This window comes from Hirundo rustica, chromosome 1 (genome assembly GCF_015227805.2).
Source record: "Hirundo rustica isolate bHirRus1 chromosome 1, bHirRus1.pri.v3, whole genome shotgun sequence".
Classification (NCBI taxonomy): domain Eukaryota; kingdom Metazoa; phylum Chordata; class Aves; order Passeriformes; family Hirundinidae; genus Hirundo; species Hirundo rustica.
Window position 1 is genome coordinate 31,069,498 of NC_053450.1, and position 23,341 is coordinate 31,092,838.

The window sequence follows — 23,341 nt, forward strand, 5'->3', positions numbered from 1 at the left end:
ATGGCGGATCTGGCTGGGAGCCAAAGCCAGTGAAATGAATTACATTGCTGAATAACTGTACACCATTGATTCTGCCACTTGTTGCTGCATGGCAAAAAAGGGCCCTGACGTTGGCAGGAATCTCCTTGCATGTCATGCATGCCGCGGATAACTTTTCACACGTAATTCGCTGCACCACCAACGACACGCTACATGTATGTGTGCGTGCGTGCGTGTGTGTGTGTGTGTGTGTGTGTGTGTGTGTATGAAAGCGAGTGTGTGTGCATGAGGGAGAAGAGGAGAAAGAGCCAGAGTGCATGTGGGGGGTGTGTGGGTATGTGCCTGCGTGCATGGTGTGTGTGCCTGTGCGCGCGCGCGCGTGGAGGGGAAAACAATCACTGCAATCCAGCCATTTTGTTTAATGAAGAATGGAAGGCTGGCATTCAGAGACGTGGTTATGTGCCGCATATTAATGTGTGCTCTGTAGACATCCTCCCCCTTTTTAGATGAGTGGCACAGGAATGAAGCCCTCTATAGAGCCGCCACCGTGGGAGCAGGAGCTCACAAGGTAACATATCATTGCCGAACCTATGGATGTGGCACCCGCCACTCGGCAGAAGAACAAGTTGCTCCCGGACAAGGAGGAAATCCTGGTCTCATGGTTATGATGTTTGGGTGCTTTTGAAAAGATAGCCAGAGTCGAAGCAGATTGTTCAATAAATGCTTCGTACCCAGGATGAAGGGAGACATTATGGGATGCCCAGGGGGCTTTGGAAATCAAATACAATGTTTGAGTAGCACAATTTGAGGTACATTATAAAAAAGCAATTTGAATTGCCAATGAGGCGACACATATCTGCATGCTAATTAGACCTGTGTCAAGCTTAGTCTGCCGGGTTGTGTTGATGGCTAGGAATGTGCTTGTAACTCTGCTGAGAGATTGTTTCTGCATAAATTATCATCTTTGTCCTACTGATCATTTTCTGCAAACAAACATGAAATGTAAGATCAAAAGGCAATTCTGAAATTAAAATTATTGATTGATAAAGCCTAGATTTCAGAATCTAATTAGAGGAGGCACAAACAAAAGCTGATATTATTACAGATTTTGCCTGAGCTAGCAGCCAGATTGCGCAAGGCTTGTAATTTATCTTTGTTTATGCAGCCAGGATATTAAAAATGTAATTAAAATGGTAAAATGATCTGATCAGAAATAGCCACCTAGTGGCAAGTATATTATTTTAAATGGATTATAAAAACATTGATCTGTGCAAATAAAAGGGTTTTTTTCATGACAAACATAGCAGCTCATTGAAATTTGCTGAGCAATTTGTCTTTTGCTAATAAGTTGTCTTTTGTGTTTTGTTCCATAGATAAGCAGCATCATTTATAACCCTCATTTGCACACTAATAAACATTCTGTTATTACAGGTGGTGTTGGGAACATCTTTCATAAATTATGGCATATGAAAATGGAAGAAAACAATAACCTTTTTTTAGACATGCACTATATACATTTTGTAAAATTAGAATATTCATATGACAGCAGCAGCAGAAGTTGCTTATTAAAACATTCCATTGCTCTATTTAAAGTATGAAATGGTAGAAACGTTGTCGATATGTAATTCAGCTTCTCACCTATTTTGGCTACTTAAAAATTCTGTACAAAATACGGAGGGCCCAATTTACTAAGTTTGTGCAGGTTCAATTATTAAATTTCATGGTTATTAAGAGGTCTTTGTGACTTATACATTTTTACCCTCATTTAGTACCTTTCTAGAGTTGCCAAGTGGATTAAGCATTAGAAGAACAGACTGTTTAATTGCACACGGTATAGAAATTAGTTTTGAAATTTCTATGCAATCACAAGCTATGGACAGTTAAAAGGCCAAAGGAAGTTCTGTCATATGTTAATGAAACTAGATTACAAAATACCCCAGAATATAAACAGTTTTTCAAAAAAATATATTCAGAAGCTTGTAAGTTCATGAGCAGGGCTTAAGTCATGTATTCCTTCTTGTTTCAGAATTCCACATGAAACCACTATGGAAATGCTCAATTCCTTTTAAAGAAATTCACAATTTAGGGTCCTGTCAGCAGCTCTGGGGTCCTTTGTTAGGTGCACTTAAAATGCCAGATTAAATATTAATATGTGGTTAGAGTTGTGCTATTTTGCAAGCCCTGAAACCCTATTAGTAAATCATGATCTGGTGACTGATGCAAGAAATTTCAAGGCACCAAGAGTGCAGATTGCCCATCAATCTGATGGATCACTAATTTTTACTAAATCAGGCCCTTGGACTTTTAGCTGTAAGCAGATGTATGTTTCATTGTGACGGGAAAAGCAGTCCAAATAATAGAGCAATTTTCTGCACTGAACGTGTATCGTAACAGGCAGAGTTGTTTTGCATAATCAGTAAGTTATTTGAATACAAGTGTTCATTTAACTGCCTGTGCATGATTAATGTTGTTCTTAAAAAAATTAAAACCCCACATTTTGAGCTAGAAGAGAAAGTTGCATTATTTTCATAGAGTAGTACTAGGATTTGAAAACAGTGCAGGAGAGCTCCAGAAGGATGCTGAAGGGGAATGCCCAGGCAAAAACAGTCATATATTCTTACCCATCCCAAGGAGCTTTACCCCTTCAATAGGCTTCATCAACCACTGACGGGCATGCAGTCATACATGCAGGTATGAAGAAATATCAGGAAGGATCCTTAGAGATCAGGCAAAGGAAAACAGAAGGGGTGGGAAACAATCTGAGTTAAAATACTGGAAATACTATTAAATTATAAACTACTGATGTAGAGAAGACATATTCATCCTGATGTATGGCACACTTAGATGTGTATCTGAGTTGCAGCCTTCCTAATGCCTTTAGAAAAAATAAACCACCTCTGAAGCCAAATCACACACTCTTTATTGGCAATCCTTATGTCATACAGATGAATCTTGACTGCTAGTTCCTTATAATATAGATTTAAGCAACTGAATTAGGTATTTAATAATCGTGAAGAGTTTCATGTGTGCAGATATTAACATAGCATATATTGCCTTCCAATTCGTCTGTTTTTTGCTTTTGTATCTCTTCTCTCTCTCACTTTTTAGCAGTCTGCTAGTCTGCTTAGGAACTCAGCATTAGAAAAAGACCTCTCCATATCTTCTCTACCACTGCTGCTTGACCAGCATTGAGTTGTACAGGCCTGAAAGCCTGGTAAGTCTTGCATATATCTGTATGTTTCTTTGGTCACCCTCTTTAAACACACTTTAAAAAAATCCCAAACCTAATCTAAAATGCAACACAATTAATAAATTCAAGTTTTATTTTTTAGATGAAGCCTACAGTTATAAGTCTGTACAATTAATATATTGAAATCACAACACATAGTATACGGTTTTGAAAAATAAAAAAAATAGTGAAAAGACCACTGAAAAAGTGTACAATAATTCAAGACTTTCCCAAGCTGATGGACAGTCTTCTAAGAAAGTAGTGTTATTTTTGCTCTCGTGGCCCTTTTTGCTATTTTCAAATACAGGAGAATTTATTTTATTTAAAGAAAGGTATCCAAATCAATAGGCCTTCTGGTATTGACATTGTGAAGTAATATGCAGCAACACCAACCATCCTGAAACATTCCAGCGGGCTTTTAATGTGAGTGAGAGTCTGCTGGGAGCAGCCTCCCTGACTGAGGCACATGGAGGGTGTTCTAATTTCCACTAAGCCCTGATCAATGGGAATTTATTACCACTTAGACAAATAGAAAGCGAGACTGTGCAAAACTGAACTGCCTTGAATGTACAGCCCACATCAGAAAGATACATAAACATTAAAAGTAAAGCAAAATAGTAAAACAATATGTGGATGTCTTTTTATACCTCCTTTTCCACAAAGCCAATGCTTTGCTACTACATCCTGTGAAAATACAAATGCTGACAGAAGAAAGCTTACACGTACTTAATGGCGTTCCAGAGTAATGTACGTATCATTGTTTCTGAACTGTAGTTCCTATTGTGCTCTGTGTCGTGCTCATGTGTTTACCAAATGTCAGAAACCTCCTTTACAGGCTATTAATACTATTGTGGTCCCTCCGACATGCACAAAAATACACCCACTCCTCTCACCACACACACTTTCTCACTGTCCATCAATATGTTGCAAAGTCTGTGTTTCATTACCATATCATATGGAGTATTGATTCCTGTTCCAAGCTAAATAATGTTGTTTTTAAAAAGATCTTTTACTCTTTAAGTGGGGTTTTCTAACTGAACCACAGACTGGTAACAAAGATGTATTATAGTATTTGATACCATATATACTTTGGCAAATGCCAAAACCAGTAACTTGGGCAGAAATTTCAATGGTTAATTCAAGTTTTACAAACAGGAAAATTGTGCACAATATCCAGTTACATACATTCCATGTTAAAAAGGAAAACATTCCTAATAGACCTTTCAACATAATAAGATTCAGGCCTAAGCAGTAAAGAAAATGATTACCAGTTTTATTAGGCTTCAACTAGTTTCCATACCAGATCTAAAAAGTCACCTTGCACCTATAAAAGAGGATTATTTATGTATTTATCTGTACATGTGTCCTCATCAGCCACTGTATACAATCATTTCATGGCATTCAGATTCAGCACAAAAACATCAAGGCCTAAGTACAAATATTATTACTATAATGGGTTTTCATTTCTAGAGGTCATCAGGGGAAGGGATTAATTTTGCTTGCTTTATTGTACACACAGAACAGCACACAGGGTCATATTACAATGTCTTTATCTGGAAAATCACATTCAGCTGTAATGAGAAAGGCTCTTCTCAAAACAATTTTACAATTTTGGGTGTATTAGCTGTATTTTATTTCATTTCTATATTGCTTTTCTTTATGCACTTTTATTTCAGATATCATTAATTGATTGTTAGTGATATTTACAAAAATTATTTCAAGTCTCTTTTCAGTTTGTTGAGAACACTTTTCTTCCTTTTTTAAGACTCCTTTTATCAGTAATGATATGAAAACATTTTGCATCTCTAGGTTGATACAGAAATATCTGAAAATTTTATAGAGAACTTAAGATCTGTTTGCCTTGACAAAAGTACTCCAAGTAGATTGCATTTCCTTACAGTCTATATATCATACAAAAAACAGTCTTTGGCCAATATATTACAGACAAAATTATTTTCCCCTTGCTTCCTTGGAGAACATCTTTATAAGAGGTATTATTTAAATGAGACAACAGCATTTTCATCCATGCTGCGTGAAACTGGTATTCTACTACACAAGGAACTTAATTTTTGCTCACATCAGATGATGTTGTGAAGCAGGTTTTGCAAAGGCAAGGTCAGAGGTAGCAGGAAAGCAAAACCAAAAGGTCATGTCATGCAATGTCCAGGTATAAATGGATGTAAACAGTATCCATTTCATGCATATGGAATTAACAGTGACATTTTAGCCAAGAACAGATGATGGTTTCAAAGCTCTGTGAGTGAAAGTCCAACAGAGCCAGGATGAGCTGCAGATTCCTAATAGGACAAGACAAGTAAAAGAGAAAATAATTTTTTAAGTAAAATATGGAGAAAAGTGAGATGAGAAACAAAAATCAGAAACTGAATAGAGCCATTGAAGAAAGACACAAATACTAGAACTAAAATGAAGAAAAGGGAAATTGTAATGCCTGTAGCATTTCCCTTATGTCTTACAGAGATTATTCACTTGCATGGCCAAAACTTGTTTTTCTTTTACTGTGGCTGTTAAAACCTTAATTTTGCTCAAGTTAGAAAACTTATTTTCCCTTTCTTTCCTCAATAGGAATGAAAGAAGTGTACTTTAGACTACTGGGAAAATAGATTGCCCAACCTGAAGAAGTTCCAAGAATATTCCCAGTCATAGCATTAATATTCTTTTGATTTATTTTGTCTTGGCAAAGGAGCTGAGAAGCAGCAGTGTCTGGAAACGTCATGAGTTCAGAGGCCAAAACTGTCCATAAACGTTACAAAAGTACTGGAGAACTGCACAGAGTACCGGCATTATTGGCAAGATAAAGCACAGGCTTCCTTTCTCTCATGCACTCTCTTTCTGGCTTTGCAGATTATCAAGGAACTCATTCTCCCAGACACTGTCATTTTGGAGCATGGAAGACAATTCTTGGCACTTGAGGAATACATTTAGAAGCCTGGAGGCCACTGGAATCATAAGCACAACTGAAGGAACGATGCATCCTTTCCCATTCCAGGAATCTCTCAGGGACTCCACTGACTCTTATACATTGAGACTATTTCTCACTCTGGCAAGGTTCCTTTAAACATGATTTTTTTTTTTTTTTTTTTTTTTTTCCCCATAATATAGCCAAACAGAATCCATATTGCTGTGTCAGACTCCACATTGTGTAAGAGGCACACAAACAAGCACCTCAGGAATATCTGCTTTCAGTCATAACTGTAACTACAGCTTATTCACAACTCGCAGCGTCCATATTTGGCACTGCCTTTTTTAGAAAATATGTATAATAGAAGTCAAGTCTGTTGTAGACCAACATAGGTTTAAGACTGTAAAGGATTTGTATGTTCCTGAGTAAAATATGCATAGGAAGGAAAAGATGATAAACAACTGCATTCTATATTCATGTAAAATAATGTTAAAGACCCAAATTCTGTCTAAACTTGCAGAGATGAAATCCTGCCATTGAAGTAAATTGTATGAACCTGTTGCAAAGAACCTCATGAGTAGTCCCTTGCTTCTCCAAATAGATATATTTAACATCAAGAGAAGTGTAAATACTGATAGTGTAAATACTGATACACTACAAAGAATTAATAAAAGTAACTTTATTGTAGAATATACAATTTTCTTTACAGGAGTTTTTATACACGATCACACGCATGCATAGAGAAAGCTTCTCTATGACTCTTACCTTTCCCATTGCTCAACAAGTTCTTTAAAATTCAAGACAAGTTTCTGAATAAGTAAAAATCAAAAACATTAAAGATGCTAGTTGAATCAGAAAATGAAATACAATACAAAGAAGTGGAGTTAAGTCCAGAGTTTTAGGGATTGTTAATATTTGTCTTCAAATATATTGTTTTTCCAAGCCAAAGGGATCTGGGTATTCAAAAGTACCATTTCAAATTTTAAAGGTCTGATCCCATTTGACCTTGGATCTTAGAGTACAACAGCACATTGGCACTGGTCCTCAGCCTCACACTGAGATCCCAAATACCATCATGTTAAGTCCCAAAAGATGACTCCAGTGGGCTGGAGGCTACTGGTTCCCCAGCTATTGATTCTTTTAAGCCAGAGCCTTACTTTTCCCTCTCCAATTATTGTTCTTGAATGAGTTAGTGGAATTGTGTTCTTTCTCAACTAGGAATTCTATGCTAATTTGGACTGGAAGGGACATTCTGATGAAGAACTTCTTATGATCAAAATCAGCCTCTGGCCCATTCTCTTCAACACAGCCTTATGTAAGGAAGCCAATGCGAGGCTGTGACGACACAGGAAAACCCAGCCACCACGAACTTGCTGGTTTAGACATTGTGAATACTCAGAAAGAGAGACAAAGACCAATTGACACAGTCCCCCACTTGTACTACTTAACTTTTTTACCCTCCAGAACAAGGTGGCTGCACTCAAAGTGTCTGTTCAAGAGTTTCACTCGCTCGTGCTAACTCCTGATCTACCAGGAATATGGCACCTAAAACCTAGCTGGCACAGGCCTGTCAGGATGAGGAACACACTAATACTTGAACAGTAGAAAGAGTATTTATTCCAGAGCTAGGGAATATTCCTAGTCTCTATTTAATTTTAGGGCATACATTCAGACTGTAAGTTTTTCCATTAATGAAAGTGAGCTTTGAACTAGGTCCTTAGAGGGCCAGTGACATTTGAAGGATTGGAGAGGGATACAATCAATTTAAATATGCATTTGCAAATTTACAAAATATTATAAACATGTAAGTTAGTGCATCTATCTTCATCAGACTCTAAAGCTGTAAATACCAGATGTCATTTATGGATTAAATGATTTTCCAAAATCTAATTTTATATTAATACAAACCATTTGTCAATTCAACATGAAGGCTTCTATTTAAAACATTCAAAAGTCATGGCATGCAAATGTTAGGGTTATCCTAGTGATTCATTGCACAAAATGTAAATTAAGGTGTAAACCGAACAGAAAAATTAGTTTGCCTGAGAGGTCTCAAAATAGATCTGTAACTGACCTGCTCACAGCATTTTCACTTCTAGTAAAAACCTCTCAAAACCCCAGTTTCAATAACTTGATCTCCTGCAGATGCAAAAACCTAGTTCACAGTAAACAGAAATTCAGCATGTGCAAGAGGTCTTTGACGTGAATTCATACGGAAAAAACAACTGATTTTTAAGAGGGAGATTTTCTTTGGGTGCTTGCCTTCAGTAGCGATAGTTCCCAAATCATATAGTTGTTAAATACTCTGTACCTTCATCTTTGTTATCACTTAAAGACCAATTTTTTTCAAAAGATCTTTAAAGTAACTGGCAAAGGTAACAAGTGTGTCAACACATATTTAAAGAATTTAAAGGAAACCACATCATCTATAGATAAATTGAAAGCTTTAAAAACTAGCAAACACACAACTGATTCCTTTTTCATCATGCTATAAGGTATCACAGAATATAATATTATCAAACCAAATTTGAACACTTGTATTTGATGTTCAAGTTTCAAATTAGAAACTTCATAATGTCATTAAGTCTTTGATAAAATCTGAAAATACAGAAATATAATTATTTAAGAGCAGAGTACAGCCAACCTGTATTTCTCAGAATCCCTAATTTTGAGCTCCAAAGGAATTTTGAATACAGCTGGCAATTAAAAAGGAGTAACTCAGTTCAAAGTGACCCTTGTCATGTTCAGTCTGCATATTTGTAGCTTGACTAAAGCAATGAAACTGTCAGGCAAAAGGTAATGAAGGACACCTCTGTCTCTGCCCCTGAGGCCAATGTGGATAGTCAGCTCCATGGAGCTAAGTCTTATATTCAGGAGTTTTCTTGACCACCAGAATTTTCTTTCTTCACTAGCCAGTATCAACACTGCAAGAACTCACTTTTCTCAGAGTCCTGACTTTGAAACCAGCCTAGACTCTTCCCCCACCCCTTTTAAGGAAAAGCACCTTTTTATGTACACATGAATACAGGCTAGTTACACACAAAGAGTATAGCCAACAACATTCTCCCAAGATAGGATTCATCTCTTTTAGCATACAGTGGTAGAAGAGTTCTGTTATGGAAGCTCCTTGTTTTGAATAAGGTATTCTAGGGAGCGGAATTCATATTTTCTCAATTTTGCTCAATCATGGCAGAAAAACAAGACAATATACTTAAAAGTAAAGTGAAGGCAGAGAAAAGAGTAACCTGGATAAACATCCATGAGAGAGACCTCTGAGCTAAGCCTTGACTTCAATATACTTGGACTTATGAAAAAATTATTCATTTCTTAGTTTTATGTGTACATGGAAACATATTTTCATTTATAATTTTATTATTTGATGGCAGGTATCAAAGTGTCACTGAATTTTGGAGCTAAACCTCATTTGTTTGTTCTTACTGAGGCTGAAGTTTGATGAGATAATCGTATCTACAGATAAATAGAATAGGCATTATTTTTCAAAATAAATGCATTTTGAATCCTTTTTAGTATTAGCATATTCCAACTTTTGGAGTACTTACAGAGGGCTTAGATGTCAGTAATGTGTGCATCTGAGACTTAGGAAATTCTGTTTTCTTTTTAAAATATTAAGCAAAGCATAACCAGATTTTCATGGCATAGATATTTTTCCAGTGGGATCACTCCATAGGTCAGAAATTGCAAAAAATCCCTCAAACCAAAACCTGAAACATAAAACCAAGAGACAGGAGACGCATCTAAATATTTCTGCCTTGAGGAAGGAATGTGTTATATCACATACCCTCATATACAATCTATTCACTGCATATAAAAACTCTGATTTTTAAAATATCCATATCAAGAAGATGACAATATGAAATGAAGGTCTAAACCAGCACCTGCTTTAAAGAAATATATAAATACCTTTATATTTTAATTCATAACAATATTGGCACAGGAGATAATAAAATCTCATTAATGTACAATGCTTTGTACTGCATCTCAAATGACTTTCACAGCAAGAAACTTGCCCTAGTCCTATTCAAGAATAGGTGGTAATATTAAGCAGAAAGAAGTATAAAATCAAATAATTTCTGCCACATCATTACATAATTTATTCTCAGTTACACCTTGAGAAAGATTTTAAATATTCAATTAAGATGCAGGTGAATTTTTCCAAAGATTATTTCAGTTCTCATCACCTTTGGATGCCTGTTCAAAATGCTTACTGCTAAAGCATTAAATATATCTTCCCATATTGTCACATTGACTGTAGGGTAAATGAGTCTATGATGATTTCTCCCTCCAAGACTCAGAATATTAAATTAAAATCTAAAAGAAAAAACAACAACATTGTTTTCATATAACCAGGGGCCTCTCCAAACATAAAATAAATTTGCATAGTTCCAGACTCACTGAGGAGGAAGTAAGTTGACTTACTCACATAAAAGCTGTAGTGATGTGTTCTTATACTCTGTCAAGCTACAATCTGAAAAGTTGCCTAAAGAAAAATTGGATTTTATCTATCCATAGCATTAATATAAAACAAATCTACATAGCTTTTTATCGATATCATGGTCTGTTTGTCTTACTTAAATTTAAACAACATTATTCTGACAGCACATTGCACATTTTTTGTTTCTTGCTTCATCTATTGCTTAAGTACAATATATTCTGTGGACTTCTTACCTTTTAGAGTGATACCTGCTTCCAATTAAAAGCATTTCAACACAAAATTGCTCAAAAGTAACTAGACAGTGTTGATCCAACCCTTAAGTCATGACTTAAGTATGTGTTTCAGTGTAGAGTTTCTCTCTTTTTTTTTTTACTGAGTAAGGACTGCAAAGTGTTTGGGGTTTGTTTGGAAATATTAATAGCTAGCAGTTCTCTTGTTCATTAGAAAATGCTTTCCTTTTAAAGTTTACTCCATAAATTATGTGAATCCTTCTCTACCATGGCCAATGAATTAGAACCATATTGTAACATTGCATCATCTCTATAGCTGTAAAATAGATTTAATACAATCAAGAATAAATCATTGACAAATAAATTCAATAAACATGGTCTGAAGACTGAGTCTTGGCGGACATCACAGTCCATTTCAGCCAAGCCAGATTCCTTGCCCTGTACAACAAATCTGTGTGCTCTTCTTGTTAAACAGTCATGAATCTGAGCTAAGTGACTTATCCTCAAGAGCATCATAGCATTATCTCCTCTAATCAGCATTCTAGAGTCAATCAAATCAAATGCTTCTGCGAAAATTACAAAATGCAGTGCCAATTCTTTGATTCTATCCAATGCCTGGTCACTGGAAATATTATTATTAAAGTGCCAGATGCCAAAAAACTACTCCTGGCATACATATGAAAAAATGAAAGTCAGAGATCTAAAGACTTGGGTTGAAATTCTGCTGATTAGAGGGACAGGAAGAGAAAAAGCCTGGATATTTTTATTCTTATCTACTGAGAACCAAAATAAAATTAAACAAAATTACTGAAAATCACCTCAGACACAGCCTCTGGGAGCTGATCACAATATTAAGTATCACACAATGTAAGGTGAAATTCTTCACATTTAGGTAAAATGAGTTTATTCTTTCTTTTTCAGGAAGTATTTCAACATTCCTGATTGGCTGCCTTAAACAAGAAGAAATATACGTTCTCCTGAGACCTACCAGGATCTTTTTTACCATTATTTTACTAGTGAAAGGGTGAAGGCATTGCCTTTATCTTTCTGTGTGGCTGAAGTCACAATCAAATATTTCTAGCTGGCTAAATAGGGAGAAAAGATGGTGCTTTTTTTTTTTCCTTGTTCTGCACTGTAAGGAGTAGGCAGACTTTAGCTGTAACTAAGACATTTCCAAGTAAAATTTTACAGCATTATTTATTTTTTTTCTGAGTTGCAGTTTAGAATTTTTTTACTGCAAATTAAATTATCTCACCTAGAAAATAATCACTTCAAATGATCCTTAGTTCGGGGGATTATGTGTGCAATGATTCAACTAAAGCTAAAATTGACAATTCCTAAAGTTGAAAGGCCTGAATAAAACATGGATTCTACAGGATCTAGAAGAAGTTAAGAAAAAATAATATTTTTGCATTACATAAGGAGGTTTCAGTAACTTTATTTTGTAAAGAAGTATAATGCAGAATCTATTTGCATTAAAATTCAGCACTGAGAATGGAGGTTAATTCTGTCCCTTCCCAGTAATTCAGTGATGTACTTTAAAATTCCTTTTGTTCTATATTTGGAGAAATTTTTAAATTCTCCTAACTTAAAAGTAACCAAAACTGTAATGAAGTTCATTTTTCCTAAAAAAAAACCTTCCCCCCTTTTTTTTTTTTTAACTGTGCCAAGATACCCGCAAATAACATCAAAATTTACCTGAAAGCAGAAACCTGAAAGCAAAATTTACCTGAAAACTCAGCTACCTGAAAGGCCCTGGAAATCTATACATTACTTCTAAAGGATCCACTAAAATGTAACTAAGAAATTAAGCTGTAGAAAATAAGCTGTGACTCTCATATATGACTGCAAAATATAGCAAAATTTTGCAGTTCTATTCCATTATGAAGCAACGGTAGAAGTCAGGCGTGATATCTTAATAGATTATATGGTAACAGACATATAGACATTTAGGGAAATAAAGTGTGCCTATCTTACCAAAGGACTGAAAATTACATTTAAAAGAGTTTACAACCTTGCTTATTTAGAGGTTTTCTGTTTGAAGAAAGACTTAGCAAATAAAAATAATATCAATTTTTTAACTGTTAATTTACTTTTTTCTCCTGCCTCATTTTGAATCCTTTGTCATGCACACCTGACATTTTGTCATGAAGTATGAAGCTCTTTGCATGCACTGTATATGGGAGTTGAATACGTTGTTCAGTATTGTGAATTCCTCTTTTAGGCCAGTGCATGTAACTTCATTCTTCTAGTAAGCAAAATACCATTTATTTATTTATTTATTTATTTAATACGTAAATAAATATTTATTGCTTTTCTAGCTAGACTTTATTTCTTTTACTTAGACTTTAATAGAAGAGCATGGCTGGGGTGTGGAAGCACCTCTTACCTCCTGTTTTAGGATGAAATGTGGGAATGCAACACTGCAAACTTTCCCCTTCTCTCTGGTGTTTGTATAAAAGAAAATAAGGAAACGAGGCTGTATAGAAAATACCATGAGTTATCAATCTGAACAACAGATCACCAGAAGCCAAGGCTAGTTTTCAGCCTTACAATTTTTAACTTATTCTGTTTTTGTAATATCCAGCCTTACGACTGGAAACAGAGGCTAAATAATAGGATTCTCATATGTGAAAATGTTTGTTTTGTCATATTAATGATATAATTAAAATAATTCAGAGTCAATATTTCATGTTCTAAACTAAAAACATTTCCATTATTTCAGGAATTTGATCTCTAAGAAGCAAACTGAAAATAAATGTAACATGTATTGATGAATAGTAAATTGGGAAATGGCCACATCTGCCTGGGAGCTTATTTGATTTAAAAGGCCTACAGCAGAAAGTCATGATAACTTTTTGCAGAATGGCTTATTCTGCAAAATCCTTATTCACATAACTGAACAAAACTGGCAAATTATCAATGGCCCTACAATATATTGCAATATGTGAGTTTAAACCAAATTTAGCTGAAATTAGGAAATTATCTGACTAATGACGAAATTCATAGTTTTTGTTAAAATTTGAGTTCCTTTAGATGTACATCTCAGAAAGAAAATATAATACTCTTCAAAATCGTGAACTTTTGGACCATAGATTCTTTGCTAACATCTACTATTTTGGAGAAGGGTGAACTTGGATTTACCACTAAACTTAGAGTTTTGTGATGGAACTGAAATGAAGTATTCTATAATCACACTTCCTATATTTTATATTTCTAAGTCCACTCAACTGAAATATACATTTTACCACATCAGCAAAAGAAAACATTTGTAGTTGACTGTATGTGGTACAAAATATTGCTATTATTTTTATAATGTGTATTTTCAGCCAGATATCATCCTCAGATCTGAATCTGCAGCTGGAAATACCTTATGAGAAAGCACAAAATGGATTTTTAAGGTTATAAAGTAATGCATTCCACATATCTGAGGCTCAGATAGAGCTTTTTTCTTTTTTCAGATAATGATCACCAGTACAATGTTCTGTCCATAAAAATCTGTTAAAAATTTACCAGGCTATGATATTCATTATCATAGCCTTTCAATAGAAAGCTCAAATGCTAAAATGCAGCTAGATGCGTACAGGTAATATATCACTCCGTTCAAGTAAGCACATATATTTTATTTTTCTTTTTAGATTAGTTTCATCTTGTAAATTACAAATTGGATTAGGGAGTTTGATATGATTGGAAAACAGATTGACAGTCTATTTAGCATTTTTATTAGTCGTGTAGATTATCTATAGGCTATAGATGACCTCAGTCAACTTAACATTCTTTAGGCAGCCAGACACAAGGCAACATCAGCCAATCATAAAAACATGTACTTGATTATTAGGTCTCAAGATGTGTCAAATCAATATACTGTATCACCTTAAGGATAGATATAAGAAGCGGTCTACATCTTTTGTAACTTAGGAAGCTGAAGAAAAAAATGCTAAAATAAAAACCACAGTTTACATAAATTCTATTTTATACAGATACTGATATTGTTGTCATTTCAGATTTTTTGTATAATTATAACATTTTTTACCCTTTGAATCTCTTTGAAGCCTGAAGAAATATAGGTCATAAATATATTAAATAAAAAACTTAAAAGGATCACTCTATTTCTACCATCTCTTTATCTCTACTATATTAGTATCCAGCACTGAGTGGTCTCTTCTGCTTCTGATTGAAACAAGAAATGGTTTAATATAACCAACATACAGTAATACATCAAAGTACTGTTTGTAATCATATTTAACTGATGCCATTGCACTTTGTGATCCAAAATTTAAGGGAAAAATATGTAGCGCAAAGATTGTGGTTATGCTGTACTTGAACTATTTGAGTGCTGCACCCACATCAGTAATGACATAAGGAAGGAATAATTCTTCAAAATTATTCCTTTTCTGCAATTCCTTGGTTTCTGGGTATTTATTAATCTACAGCTGACCTTTAGCACTACTTGGCTATCAACCTCACATTATTATCTGCCTTTTTATCACATTTACCTTATTTAGGAAAACAAACAACCAGGATTCTCAATTCTAATTCTCTGTAATTAGCTCAAGCAAAGTAGAAATGTGTCATTAACTTCCATGACTCTGGACCCGTACCTAAGGAAGTTAATCAGAGGTAGAATCTACTCACTGTTCTGAAGCAGCATAATGGTTTTTAAGCCTATCTCTTTCAGTTACCAAGACAGAGCAAAGAGACACCAATTTTTCTTCTAGATCACCTTACAGAAAAACTTAATCTTGCATGTTATGGCTGTATCTATAGACTGGATCTTCCCTCCACTGTATATCTCCTATGAATGAAGTGCAACCTTGAGGTTGCAATAAAAAAGAAAAAAAAACACACCTGTTCCATAGTCATGATCATAATATGAAAGGTTACTCTATCACACCTTTAATATCTAAGAACTTAGTTTTAGGTGATTTGTCAGATGTTTCAGTGATTTTTATGTAGATTTTTCCATTTAAGTTATCAGAAGATATTTTTCTGACTTTGATAACATTTTTCAGTTTAAAAATTAAAGTTGATTTGGAGGATAAAATTGTGAATAGTATATTCATAAAAGCAGTAGATAACTTTATCTTAAAAGAGAAGATTTCTGCATATGCAAAGTTTTGTTCTGATCAAGTTACTTGAGTGAGAAAATATTTACCTAGTATGTCTACATGTATCTATATTGATTCATCAGAGAGATATTTTTCTCCTGAAGTGAGAGAACATACCAAAGTCACCTGGAATATCTATCTATCTATCTATCTATCTATCTATCTATCTATCTATCTATCTATCTAATCTATCTATCTATCTATCTATAGTGCAATATTATTTCATCCATTGACACAAGTTAAAAACTGGCCATGTTTTTGTTTACAAGGACTTTATTCAAGAAATAATATTTTGAAAATGTTTCTTCTTGTCAAAACACAGCTTTATCCAGTCTTCTTCCTTCTTAGTGGATTCTCACTAGCAAATGGAAGATACCCTATTATTTAAAAACATTTTTAATATCTGTGCACTGAAAACATTTAGAGACTGAAATTTCTGCATGCTAAATGTCAGAAAGTCTTGGAAAGTCAGAAAGTCTTGGAAATTGTTTGCTTGTTTTATGGAAAGCTACCTGAATTACAAGACATGAGTAGAATTTTTTTCTGCTTCATACTTCAAAAAGTCCATGCAAGCCAACTTCAATATTTTTCTTCTTGTTGCTATATAGATTCTCAAACCAACATATTCTGCTATATCCAACAAACTGCTATTTTGCATAGAAATACATGTTACAACACAAGATGATGTTCAAGAACTTTCTTCTTTATCCTGCTTAATTAAGTCCCATAACTCCTAATTAACAGTTCCTAAAGCTCTATTTTGTCTAAGGTAGTAAGCTGTAGAATTTTAAGGGTAAAAGCTGCTATGCTAATTTAATGGATGATTACAAATGATTTGCCAAGGGATTAGCCCAAGAACAGGTAAATATATTTAGGAAGGGTTTGTGGTTTTCAATACAGAAAGATACAAATAATCTTAAATGACTAAAAACTGAAAATTAAGCAGAAATTCCCTTTTACAGCCTTTACACCTGGCTCTTACTAATGTGTATGCCTTCCTTCTCCATTCTCAACAAATGTGCGGGAAAAACAAATATATATATATCATAATTAGCTAGATTTACAAGTGTGAAGTTTAACTTCTGCAACTTTTAGTGAGTCTTGTTGCTTGATCTGCTCTGTCCAAGGCTGAAGAAAAGCCAGATAATAAGGGTCTAGAATATTCTTCTGTTAAATAGAGATTTCTGCTAACCAGCCAGGTTGTTCCTCATCACAAGTTTTAAGGTAATTTCTCTTTGCTGCCTGAACCCAGAAGATTGTAGATTTATATGCATACACTGATTAATGTTCTGTTGGATATCAAAACCAGTACTCTGGATTCAGGCTCCCTTCTACATCACTTTATAAAAGATATTATATGAATGGCTTCATTCATAAGACCACCTAAATTACACACCAAATTGTACTGCTACTTTCAGGTTTTCTTCTCCATCAGACTTCTTCATGATGCTTCACATTCAATGGTTTTTTGCATTTGAATATAGATATGTTGCCTTAATACATGATCACACACTACTTTATTGTACTTGGAGGTAAAGACATTACTTTTGATGACCTACTTAAAACCCATACTATCTCTATCCCATTCCTCCTTCATCCTTGGGTGCCACTGATTTGGTGCCCTGATTGGTGTTTTGTTAGACACTTTATTTTAGCTGGTAAGCTCCTAGCTTAGTTTTGTTCTTCTAGCAATTTATTTTCTGGACACTAATCACTTCAGTTATTTGTTTTTAGTAAGAAAATCACAATAAGATCTCCCTAAAGCCCTCTCTTCTGCAGGCTAAACAGCCTTAACTCAGTCTTTCTTCATAGGAGTGGTGTTCCAGCACTCTGATCTTTTTTGTGGCCCTCTTCTGGATTGCTCTGTGAGATCTATGTCTTTGCTTGCACTGAGATGCCCAGAACTGGATGCAATATTCCAGGTGGGATCTCATTAGAGTGGAAGAAAAGAGTCACCTCCTTCAACCTGCTGACCATTCTTCTCTTTTTGCAGCTGAGAAAATGATTGACTTTCTGGTCTGCAAGTGTATACTGCTGGCTCATGCCAAATTTTTCATCTACCATTATTCCCAAAGCCTTCTCTGCAGGGCTGTGCTCAAGTCATTCATCCCTCAGTTTTTCCTGATAATTTGGATTGTCTGAATCCAGGTGAAAGACCTTGCACCTGGCTTTGCTGAACTTCACGAGGTTCACTTGGGCCTGCTTCTGAAGACTGTCAAGGTACCTCTTGATGGCATTGTCTTGATGGCATATTTGATACCTTAAGTGTATCATATAGATTGGTGCCATCCATAAACGGAGACATTTGAAAATAATGATACTGTGGGATTAACACTGAGAAAATATCTCCTCTTGAAGATATTGTATGACCTAAGATGAATGCTGTCAGGAATAAATGAACTGTTTTATCACTCTGTCCTTATCATACACAGTCTGTCCCATAAGCCCCTGGGAGGCCTGAAGACCCACACATTTCCACATATACCTCCTGTTTCTTTCATACTTAAGTGATACATTATTTGCTTTTTAGTTTCTGGATATGTGACTTTTTTTTTTTTTTTTTTTTTTTTTTTTTTTCCTTTTTCCTTGTGTTCTTATTCTCTTATTCTATTTTAAATGTTTGTCTGACAGAATTTATGATTCTTTCTACATGGAAAGATAGGATTTAGCAGCTTGACTCAAGTAATCTTGCAGATTTTGCCATTTACAGATACTGACTTTTGTCTTACATTTTCTGCTGTAGTTAGTTATGCTCTCTGTAAGTCTGTTATAACACAGTCAACATATGTCTATCCTGAGTAAAAATTTAATTTTCCCCATGTTTGATATTAGGGTCACTTTGAGTAGTTATGCTATTAAGAGAAACAACAAAACCTAATAAAAAATCCTTTCTGTAATTAGATGTCACAGTACTAATTTTTTGGAGTCCTATTCCTGCAATTTTGAAACAACTTATATTGCAGTCACTTCTGTTTAGTGGCCCCAATGTTTTCAAGCAATTCCTGTATATTATCACTTCCAACTTAGCCTCCATGCTTTTAGGATTCACAATCCTATAAAGAAATTGTTTAAAGGACACACACCTTTAAATGTGGCTTGTTAAGGCACTGTACTGGTTTAAGAGAATTAGACTATTATTTAATTATCGGGAATTGTGATTAAAAATAATAGCAAATTAGTAACATCTTTGATCTTCTTTTTTGATAAGCATTCAGTATTTTTTTTCTAACCCTAAAGTCAGTAATGCAATACAACTTACATACACTTATTTTAGTGAACTAACCTTTAAATATACAGATTTTTATCATCAGAACCCCCTTCACAGGCACCTTTCCTTGACATATATTTTATGGGAAGAAGACTCTCTCCTTTTTCTGATATCTGTCAACTACACAGCATAATTTGTTCTTTTGGTGCCATGATATTCCAGCAATCATTATAATTCATAATAGATATTATGTATGTTATCCACTGTTGCTTGATTCTTTGTTTTCCACTATACCATATTTCAACTCATAATTTGCTGCTCATACTGAAAGAAATAAGTAAAGTTTTCATGCCTAAATTTGAAGCATTTTGCCTGGTTCTGGGTTGGAACCCACACTTCACATATATGTAATTGGTAATACTGCCTTAATTTTATTAACAAAGTTCTGGCCTCTTCAGCCTTGATCATAAATATCACACCTGCATCAGCTTCTAATAGTATCTGTCTTTGGCAAAAGGGAGTGCTTTAGAATATCTTCCCAACGTTTTGCACTCTTTTTAATTCATTTTTATGGTTTTCATAACAAAGACAACCCCAAATTTTTATTACTTGAAGCTATTATTTCAGTATCTATTATGATATGCTCATAGGGAGATAGATTTATAATCTGAAAAAAATGTGTCACTACTACTCTATAGTAACCATAAGGAATGCTAAAGTGGATTAAGGAGTTTCTTCCTATTAAAAAAAGAAATTTAGTATTTAGCAACTGCTTTGTGGTTAGACTCTAAAGTTTTCTGGGATGCAAGTATTATAGATCAAGAACAAGAGGTATTTTAATGTGTTATTCAGTATAAGATCCCTTTACTACTGTTGTTTAACATTTGAAATGCAGTTTTTGGCTAATAGACGCACTGTAAAGACCAAGTTGCTTCAGATGGTTTTCAGATTCACAGAGGCCAAAATCCTCCATCAGTTGCTACAGTCACTAAAAAGTTTCTCAAGCAGCTGCTTTGCTTATGACTCTCTGACACTTTAGCATGTTGTTGTTTTATTTTTAATGTAATAATTTCTGAGCGTACTCATAATTCAGTGTGGGAAAACAAACAAGTACGGGTTCTGATTTAGGAAGAAGGATACATATAGTAATGTAAGAATTTCCACCTATCATGTCAACTTCACAACAAATTGAATGGACACTGCATAAGCAAGCAACATTATTTGAAAGTCCTATTAATATTTTAGAAGTCTTAAGAATTAATGAATTCTCTTATGGCGAATGTAATTTCCTTTCTTTTGCAGTATTGATACATATAGCCACTATGATGAGGTTTTTGCTGGGAGTATTTATATGCTGAGAAGGAACTTTTCAAAAGCTACAAAGAAAAACCTTCAGAAAGCCTCTTTTGCTTCTTCCCTTTTTTAAAAGAGGATTGCAATATGCCTAAATGTTCTTTTAGTGAAATTAAGCTTGTTTGTAAAAATGTTAATAATTTTATTATCATTTTCACCAGCAAATCTTACAAAACAGTAAGGTTTTGTTAGTTTAAATTATTATTAGAAATATTTTAATGTTAGGTACAATGTGTAACACTTTTACTATTTAGGCATAAACAATTTTACTAATGCACTCTGGGTCTTTTCTACTTATTTTAAAAATATAGTGTCGGGTTTTTTTGCTCCACCACCATTAAAGGAAACTCGAAATCAATTTTATTCTATGTGGAAAATGTATATCCCTTGACATTTAACTTAAGACATAGCCAGTAAGTTCACATTCATGTGACAGCATAGTTCAAATTGATGAAAACAATGTATTCCTTGTGTCATTGTAAATTTGATAAAAATCTGAGCATAATAAACAAAAATGGGGAGGTGTGTTCCTGCAAGCACTAGCAAAGGTTTGCTCTTCTGTTTTTCAAGAAAGATTTTTCTTTTTTTCCCTTCAATCAGTTAATGGAATTTATTATTTTTACTCTATGTTTCATTATTAGTGTTTAAGGTAGTAGCTGGAAAAGCACAAAGCCAAATTAAAAAAAAAAAAAAAAAAATCAGAAGGAAATGAGACATGGATATTTCAGCCAGATATAACACCTGTGTTATGCCAATATGCCTTATAAACTGGAATAGATCAGTAAATATGCAAATAAAGTAAACAGATGCTCATTTGAATTACTTAAGACATTGAAGTATTCTTCTTTTGAGATATATATTGCAACTCTGACAATTTAGGGAACAGCAGCTATGGGCATTCTATGCCTTTGATGATCTGGCCACATGAAACAACAAAACCAGACAAAACAACAAGCTATACCTGAAAAATGTAAAGGAATAATAGGAATAACTTGGCATAAAACTAGAGAATTTAATCGAAGATTGTCCCATTTTTTTACAATGAGCACTATTTAAAAATTCCACCTGTAGGCCAAATCAGTCTTCTATGATCCTGGTAAGATTGACACCTAAACATTACTTTAGGATTTTGCTTAGACCAAAAGAATAGAAGTTCTTTTAATCAACTCTTCTTCTTTTTAATCAATGCAACATGCATTTCATGAACAATTTATGGCGCTCGACAAAAACATGGGACTTCTTTCAGATTTGTGAAAAACAAAAGAAAAAGGTATCCTTAAAGAGAACACCATCAGTATGGATAGAAAACAGGCAGAATACAGTAGGATATGAGCAGGCATAATTGCATGCTTTGATATTTATGATGAAAGACCTGAGCTGAAAGAAAAATGACAAAAATGCTATCTTAGCCTTTTATGAAACAAAGAAAACCTGAAGGTCGTGCAATAGTAATTTTCATCATTCCTTCCAAAGCCTTGGCAAGCTTTGAAAATTCATATGTAATAGCAGCTAGCTTTTCTAAGTGAAAGTGCTTTGAAATCATCCTGGGATATACAGTATATAAAAGAAACCTTCATTTTTCAACAGCAACAAAAGCAAAATTATATTTCTGAATCTTAAGCTGACTATTTTAAATTATATTGTCTTAGCTCTTGAAAAATCATTCATTATATAGTACAGTTAATTTTCTTAAACTCAAAATGTTCTGCTGTATCTATTAATTTGAAAAGAAATTGCTTCTGTAAATTAGGGAAAAAAGCTTTAAAAATTTACAATTTATTCACTAAATACAGAAAACGTGTCTGGAAAAATTCACTGACAGGCACAAAAAATGCAAGATTCCCTCAGCTAGATAGCATTCTGAATTTAATTTCAATCCAAATTCCACTACATACAAAGAAAATGGTTAAATCTAAAGTTGTCTATCATCTCAAATTTAAGAAAATCTAAATTGCCTTTAAAGAAAAAGCATATTCTTCTTATTATTATTCATTTCTCATTTTTGAATAGGAGGAATTTATTTTACTAATTAATAATTATTTATGAGTTTCTGCTTTCGTTTGGACTATTTGGTCTTTTTTCTGTTTGTCCCTTAAATAGAGGTTGAACAGTTTTTAAGCTGTAACCTGACCTCAATGACTGCTTCTTCCAGATGAGACTGAATCCCCAGCAGCAGGGGAAAATATGAAAGAATAAGAGACTCAGAAGAAAAAAAAAAAAAAAAAAAAAAAAAAATCCAATAATTGGAAACTATTCCAAACTTCAGGGAAAAAAAAAATAAAATAAAGGAGTATCTGAATGGAGAACTAAGAGGAAAAATATCCAGACGTCTGGTTTTCACTCAGTTTTATCCATTCTGCATAAATTTCCTATATATATATATATATTTTTTTTTTTTCCCCCCTTCATGGTGTTTCACGAAGTTTGCTTTTTGAAAATATGGAAAGACACAAAACCTCCATCTAATCACGCAAATAAATTAAGCAATGTACAGCCTTCCCTAGCAAATTTAAAAGAAAATGTATTACTTCAATTAAAATAATCTTTTAAAGTTGACAGAAGCCAAGTAAAAGTCATTACCGTGTCTGGCAAGGTCTTTTTTGGGAAGACTCTACATGTTTCCCTCTAGACTATCACTATTTGCACATGTGAGCAAAGTAGTCCTGCACTGTGAAGCATCCAAAATCTTCTTTATTTCTTCAGTATTTCCTGGTCATATGGATGAATAGTGTTCAGTTTCAAGACATTCACATAGTTTCTTTTCTTTTGGTGTAATTCAGTGTTTCAGAACTGAGAGGCCACATACTATAAGTAATCTGCTACACTCAATTAATGTTAGGTACAAACCCACACTGTGCTTA

General features: G+C 34.2%; 1 long non-coding RNA gene across 1 annotated transcript; it reads left to right on the plus strand.

Annotated features, from left to right (window-relative positions):
* Positions 1-408: 408 nt before the first annotated feature.
* LOC120760309 (uncharacterized) lies at positions 409-6,260 on the plus strand. Its single transcript, XR_005703350.1, has 3 exons — positions 409-547; positions 3,088-3,193; positions 6,071-6,260. It is a non-coding gene; the product is annotated as an uncharacterized LOC120760309 (long non-coding RNA).
* Positions 6,261-23,341: the final 17,081 nt, after the last annotated feature.